This window comes from Symphalangus syndactylus, chromosome 16 (assembly GCF_028878055.3).
Source record: "Symphalangus syndactylus isolate Jambi chromosome 16, NHGRI_mSymSyn1-v2.1_pri, whole genome shotgun sequence".
In the NCBI taxonomy this organism is placed as follows: Eukaryota; Metazoa; Chordata; class Mammalia; order Primates; family Hylobatidae; genus Symphalangus; species Symphalangus syndactylus.
In genome coordinates this window covers 60,537,436-60,544,469 of record NC_072438.2, presented here as the reverse complement: position 1 = coordinate 60,544,469, position 7,034 = coordinate 60,537,436, and the positions used below count along the sequence as shown (strand labels likewise).

Here is a 7,034-nt window from a genome sequence, read left to right as displayed (position 1 = left end):
GATGTTCTTTACATTTTGGTATGTTTTTGCAGCGGCTGGTACTGGTTTTTCCTTTCCATATTTGGGGAAGGGCTTTCTAACAACACTCAACCCTTCTGGGTTGGGGATGTTGGTCTGCCTGGAGCCAGCTCCCACTTTCAATTTTCTTGGGGAAGCTGAGGGCTGACTAGAGGCAGAAAGCTGTCATCCCAAACTCCCCGCAGTAGCCAGTTGCGATCATGGCACAGCCAGAAGCCTCTACTCAACAGTCACCCGTGTGTGCACCCCTACCTTTCCTTCTGACCCATACCTCCTGGATCTCGACCACGACTTTCTTGAAAGTGTAGCCCCAAAATTCTCCTTACCTCTGAATCTACTTCCTCTGATCCCTGCCTCTGAGATACTAATGGTTCAGACTTTCATTTCCTCTAGCAAATTGTATCTCCAAAAGGATTGAAGGAAGCTCTATGCTGCATCCTTAGGCACCTAGGCTATAACCCAGGAGTCTTATCCCTGGTGTCCTTCCTTATTTAGGTGTACAGCTCTCGACATGGGCAGTTATGTGGGACCTGTTCCCCACCACCCTTGCCAGGGCCCCAAGTTTGTAATGGCTAAGAGAGAGAGATGGAGAGAGAGAGAAAGAAATGGAGAGAGAGAGAGAGATGAAGAGAGAGAGATGGAGAGAGAGACGGAGAGAGAGACAAAGAAGGAGTCAAAGAGAAAAAGAAAGAAAAAGATAGAAATAGTAAAAAAGAAGTGTGCCTTATTCCTCTAAAAGCCAGAGTAAATTTAAAACCTGTAATTGATAATTGAAAGTCTTGTCCATGACCCTATAACACTCCAATACCACTTTGTTGTCAGTGTAAATAAGGGCATAGCCTGAAAGCGTCTGAGGCCACTGGAAAACCGTAGTTTTCCTATCAAAAATCCTTCACCCAGTAACCCACAGAGGGGCCAAATGCATTCAGTCGGTAGCGGCAACTGCTTTGCTAAAAGTAGAAAGGTAACTTTTAGAGGAAACCTCATTGTGAGCACACCTCACCAGTTCAGAATTATTCTAAGTCAAAAAAAGCAAAAAGGTAGCTTACTAACTCAAAAATCTTAAAGTATGGGCTATTCTGTTAGAAAAGGGTAATGTAACTCCAACCACTGATAATTACCTTAACCCAGCAGATTTCCTAACAGGGGATTTAAATCTTAATTACCATACAAGGGTCTGACCAGACCTAGGAGGAACTCCCTTCAGGGCAGGATGATAGATGGTTCCTCTCAGGTGATTTATGGGTAGTGGCAGCAGTGGCAGTCTTAGTATCTGAAGCAGTTAAAATAATACAGGGAAGAGATCTTACTGTGTGCACATCTCATGATGTGAATGGCATACTCACTGCTAAAGGAGACCTGTGGCTGTCAGACCACCATTTACTTAAATATCAGGCTCTATTACTTGAAGAGTGAGTGCTGTGACTGCGCACTTGTGCAACTCTTAACCCAGCCACATTTCTTCCAGACAATGAAGAAAAGATAGAGCATAACAGTCAGCAAGTAATTGCTCAAACCTATGCCACTTCAGGGGACCTTTTAGAGGTTCTCTTGACTGATCCCAACCTCAACTTGTATACTGATGGAAGCTCCTTTGTAGAAAAAGGACCTTGAAAAGTGGGGTATGCAGTGGTCAGTGATAATGGAATACTTGAAAGTAATCCCCTCACTCCAGGAACTAGTGCTCAGCTGGCAGAACTAATAGCCCTCACTCAGGCACTAGAATTAGGAGAAGGAAAAAGGGTAAATATATATACAGACTCTAAGTATGCTTACCTAGTCCTCCATGCCCATGCAGCAATATGGAGAGAAAGGGAATTCCTAACTTCTGAGGGAACACCTATCAAACATCAGGAAGCCATTAAGAGATTATTATTGGCTGTACAGAAACCTAAAGAGGTGGCGGTGTTACACTGCCAGGGTCATCAGAAAGGAAAGGAAAGGGAAATAGAAGGGAACTGCCAAGGGGATATTGAAGTCCAAAGAGCCACAAGGCAGGACCCTCCATTAGAAATGCTTATAGAAGGACCCCTAGCATAGGGTAATCCCCTCCAGGAAACCAAGCCCCAGTACTCAGCAGGAGAAATAGAATGGGGAACCTCACGAGGACATAGTTTTCTCCCCTCAGGATGGCTAGCCACTGAAGAAGGGAAAATACTTTTGCCTGCAGCTAACCAGTGGAAATTACTTAAAACTCTTCACCAAACCTTTCACTTAGGCATTGACAGAACCCATTAGATGGCCAAATCATTATTTATTGGACCAGGCCTTTTCAAAACTACCAAGCAGATAGTCAGGGCCTGTGAAGTGTGCCAAAGAAATAATCCCCTGCCTTATCGCCAAGCTCCTTCAGGAGAACAAAGAACAGGCAATTACCCAAGAGAAGACTGGCAACTAGATTTTACCCACATGCCCAAATCTCAGGGATTTCAGTATCTACTAGTCTGGGTAGATACCTTCACTGGTTGGGCAGAGGCCTTCCCCTGTAGGACAGAAAAGGCCCAAGAGGTAATAAAGGCACTAGTTCATGAAATAATTCCCAGATTAGGACTTCCCTGAGGCTTACAGAGTGACAATGGCCCTGCTTTCAAGGCTACAGTAACCCAGGGAGTATACCAGGTGTTAGGTATACAATATCACTTACACTGCGCCTGGAGGCCACAGTCCTCAGTGAAGGTCGAGAAAATGAATGAAACACTCAAATGACATCTAAAAAAGCTAACCCAGGAAACCCACCTCGCATGGCCTGCTCTGTTGCCTATAGCCTTACTAAGAATCCGAAACTCTCCCCAAAAAGCAGGACTTAGCCCATATGAAATGCTGTATGGACAGCTCTTCCTAACCAATGACCTTGTGCTTGACTGAGAGATGGCCAGCTTAGTTGCAGACATCACCTCCTTAGCCAAAGGTCAACAAGTTCTTAAAACATTACAAGGAGCCTTTCCCCGAGAAGAGGGAAAGGAACTATTCCACCCTGGTGACATGGTATTAGTCAAGTCCCTTCCCTCTAATTCCCCATCCCTAGATACATCCTGGGAAGGACCCTACCCAGTCATTTTTTCTACCCCAACCACAGTTAAGGTGGCTGGAGTGGAATTTTGGATACATCACACTCGAGTCAAACCCTGGATACTGCAAAAGGAACCCGAAAATCCAGGAGACAATGCTAGCTCTTCCTGTGAATCTCTAGAGGATCTGTGCCTGCTCTTCAAATGACAACCAGGAGGAAAGTAACTAAAATCGTAAATCCCCATGGCCCTCCCTTGTCATATTTTTCTCTTCACTGTTCTCTTACCCCCTTTCATTCTCACTGCACCAACCGCATGCTGCTGTATGACCAGTAGCTCCCCTCACCAAGAGTTTCTGTGGAGAATGCAGCGTCCTGGAAATATTGATGCCTCATTGTATAGGAGTTTATCTAAGGGAACCCCCACCTTCACTGCCCACACCCATATGCCCTGCAACTGCTATAACTCTGACACTCTTTGCCTGCATGCAAATACTCATTATTGGATGGGAAAAATGATTAATCCTGGTTGTCCTGAAGGACTTGGAGCCACTGTCAGTTGGACTCATACTGGTATGTCTGATGGGGGTGGAGTTCAAGATCAGGCAAGAGAAAAACACATAAAGGAAGTAATCTCCCAACTGACCTGGGTACATAGCACCCCTAGCCCCTACAAAGGACTAGATCTCTCAAAACTACATGAAACTCTCCATACCCATACTCGCCTGGTAAGCCTATTTAATACCACTCTCACTGGGCTCCATGAGGTCTCGGCCCAAAACCCTACTAACTTTTGGATGTGCCTCCACCTGAACTTCAGGTCGTAAGTTTCAATCCCTGTACCTGAACAATGGAAAAACTTCAGCCCAGAAATAAACACCACTTCCATTTTAGTAGGACGTCTTGTTTCCAATCTGGAAATAACCCATACCTCAAACCTCACCTGTGTAAAATTTAGCAATACTATAGACACAACCAACTCCCAATGCATCAGGTGGGTAACTCCTCCCACACGAATAGTCTGCCTACCTTCAGGAATATTTTTTTGTCTGTGGTACCTCAGCCTATCATTGTTTGAATGACTCTTCAGAATCTATGTGCTTCCTCTCATTCTTACTGGCCCCTATGACCATCTACACTGAACAAGATTTATACAATTATGTCATACCTAAGCCTTGCAACAAAAGAGTACCCATTCTTCCTCTTGTTATTGGAGCAGGAGTGCTAGGTAGACTAGGTACTGGCATTGGTGGTATCACAACCTCTACTCAGTTCTACTACAAACCATCTCAAGAACTAAATGGTGACATGGAGCAGGTCACCAACTCCCTGGCCACTTTGCAAGATGAACTCCCTAGCAGCAGTAGTCCTTCAAAATCGAAGAGCTTTAGATTTGCTAACCACCAAAAGAGGGGGAACCTCTTTATTTTTAGGGGAAGAATGCTGTTAGTATGTTAATCAATCTGGAATCGTCACTGAGAAAGTTAAAGAAATTTCAGATCGAATATAACGTAGAGCAGAGGACCTTCAAAACACTGGACACTGGGGCCTCTTCAGCCAATGGATGCCCTGGGTTCTTAGGACCACTAGCAGCTATAATATTTTTAGTCCTCTTTGGACCCTGTATCTTTAACCTCCTTGTTAAGTTTGTCTCTTCCAGAATTGAAGCTGTAAAGCTACAAATCATTCTTCAAATGGAACCCCAGATGCAGTCCATGACTAAAATCTACCATGGACCCCTGGACCAGCCTGCTAGCCTATGTTCTGATGTTAATGACATTGAAGGCACCCCTCCCAAGGAAACCTCAACTGCACAACCCCTACTATAATCCAATTCAGCAGGAAGCAGTTAGAGCAGTCATCAGCCAACCTCCCCAACAGCACTTGGGTTTTCCTGTTGAGGGTGGACTGAGAGACAGGACTAGCTGGATTTCCTAGGCTGACTAAGAATCCCTAAGCCTAGCTGGGAAGGTGACTGCATCCAACTTTAAACATGGGGCTTGCAACTTAGCTCACTCCTGACCAATCAGAGAGCTCACTAAAATTCTAATTAGGCAAAAATAGGAGGTAAAGAAATAGCCAATCATCTATTGCCTGAGAGCACAGTGGGAAGGACAAGGATCAGGATATAAACCCAGGCATTCGAGTCAGCAAAGGCAACACCCTTTGGGTCCCTCCCATTGTATGGGAGCTCTGTTTTCACTCTATTTCACTCTATTAAATCTTGCAACCGCACTCTTCTGGTCCGTGTTTGTTATGGCTTGAGCTGAGCTTTTGCTCGCCATCCACCACTGCTGTTTGCTGCCATCGCAGACCCACTGCTGACTTCCATCCCTCTGGATTCAGCAGGGTGTCCACTGTGCTCCTGATCCAGTGAGGCACCCATTGCCACTCCCGATCAGGCTAAAGGCTTGCCATTGTTCCTGTATGGCTAAGTGCCTGGGTTTGTCCTAATAGAGCTGAACACTAGTCACTGAGTTCCACGGTTCTCTTCCATGACCCACAGCTTCTAATAGAGCTATAACACTCACCGCATGGCCCAAGATTCCACTCCTTGGAATCTGTGAGGCCAAGAACCCCAGGTCAGAGAATGTGAGGCTTGTCACCATCTTGGAAGTGGCCTGCCACCATCTTGGGAGCTTTGGGGGCAAGGATCCCCCAGTAACATAATGATTGGTGATGGGCTGGATGCAGTTTTGTATGAATTGAGGAACTAAACGGAAGACACAAGGTCTGAGTAAGAGAAGGAGAAAAACAGGTATTAAAGGATTAAGAATTGGGAGGACCCAGGACATGCAATTAGAGAGTGCCTAAGGGGGTTCAGCATAATTACTTGCTTGGTTGGTGAGTTTTTGGGCTCTATCCTTGAGGTTTTTTTTTTTTATGTTGTCATATACCAGACCAGATTGATTTAGGTAAAAACAACACTCTTCATTTAAAAATATACAGAGTCCTCCTTTTTCAGCAGTGAGTAAGTCGAGGCCTATTTCTGTCTTTTTATGTTAATAAGAAAAATAAAACAAAATAGTGGTGAAGTGTTGGTGTCATGAGGGGAACAGGAAGCTGTTTGGTCCTATTTGCAAACTGAGTTTTGGGAGAAGGAAAACTAGTGTGCATGTGCCTGTCCAATTAGCAGGTAAACACAGGTAGGTGGAGGAGCCACAGAGGAAGAAGAGACCTTTTGTAAGGCAAAGCTGGAAATGTAAAGTGAAAAGATGAGAAGGAGAAAAACTGGCCATGAGGGACAGAAGTTGGAAGGCTAGCTGCTTCTTTGGTTACCTTATTAGCATAAGCATAGCCTTGAGTGATGGGATCTGATACCTTTTGATGGCCCTTGCAGTGAATGACCCTAGCTTCCTTGGATGTAGAGCAGCTTTAAGAAGAGTTTTTATTAAGGAGGCATAAATGATGGAGGACCCCTGTGTAGTGAGGAAATTTCTTTCTGCCTGTATAACAGCATGGTGGTGCAGGATATGTAAGGCATATTTAGAGTTAGTATAAATATGGATGCATAGTCCCTTTGCAAGACTTAGGGCCTGAGTTAAGGCAATGAGTTTGGCTTGCTGAGAGGTGGTGGATGGGGACAGAGCAGTAGCCTCAAGGACAGATGTGGAAGATACTATAGCATAGCCTGCCTTTGCTGGTGAGTGGCAATTAGGCCTGGTGGAACTGCCGTCAATAAACCAAGTGTGATCAGGGTGAGAAAGAGGAAAGAAGGAAATATGGGAAAATTGAGTGAATGTCAGGTGGATCAAAGAGATACAGTCACGGGGGCCAGGTGTGGTATCAGAAATAATGTGGGAGGCCAGACTGAAGTCTGGGCCAGGAACAATGGCAATTGTGGGAGACCCAACAAAGAGTGAGTATTGTCAAAGGAGCCAGGGGGCAGAAAGTATATGTGTCAGGTGTGAGGAAGAAAACAGATTTTGGAAGTTATGAGAACTGTAGAGTGAGTTGAATGTAGTTTGTGATTTTGAGGGCCTCTAAAAGTATTAAAACAGCAGCAGCC

At 44.9% G+C, this 7,034-nt stretch overlaps 1 pseudogene; it reads left to right on the top strand.

Moving 5' to 3' along the window:
* The first annotated feature begins 3,270 nt into the window (after positions 1–3,270).
* Positions 3,271–4,878, top strand: LOC129464708 (syncytin-1-like; annotated as a pseudogene).
* Positions 4,879–7,034: the final 2,156 nt, after the last annotated feature.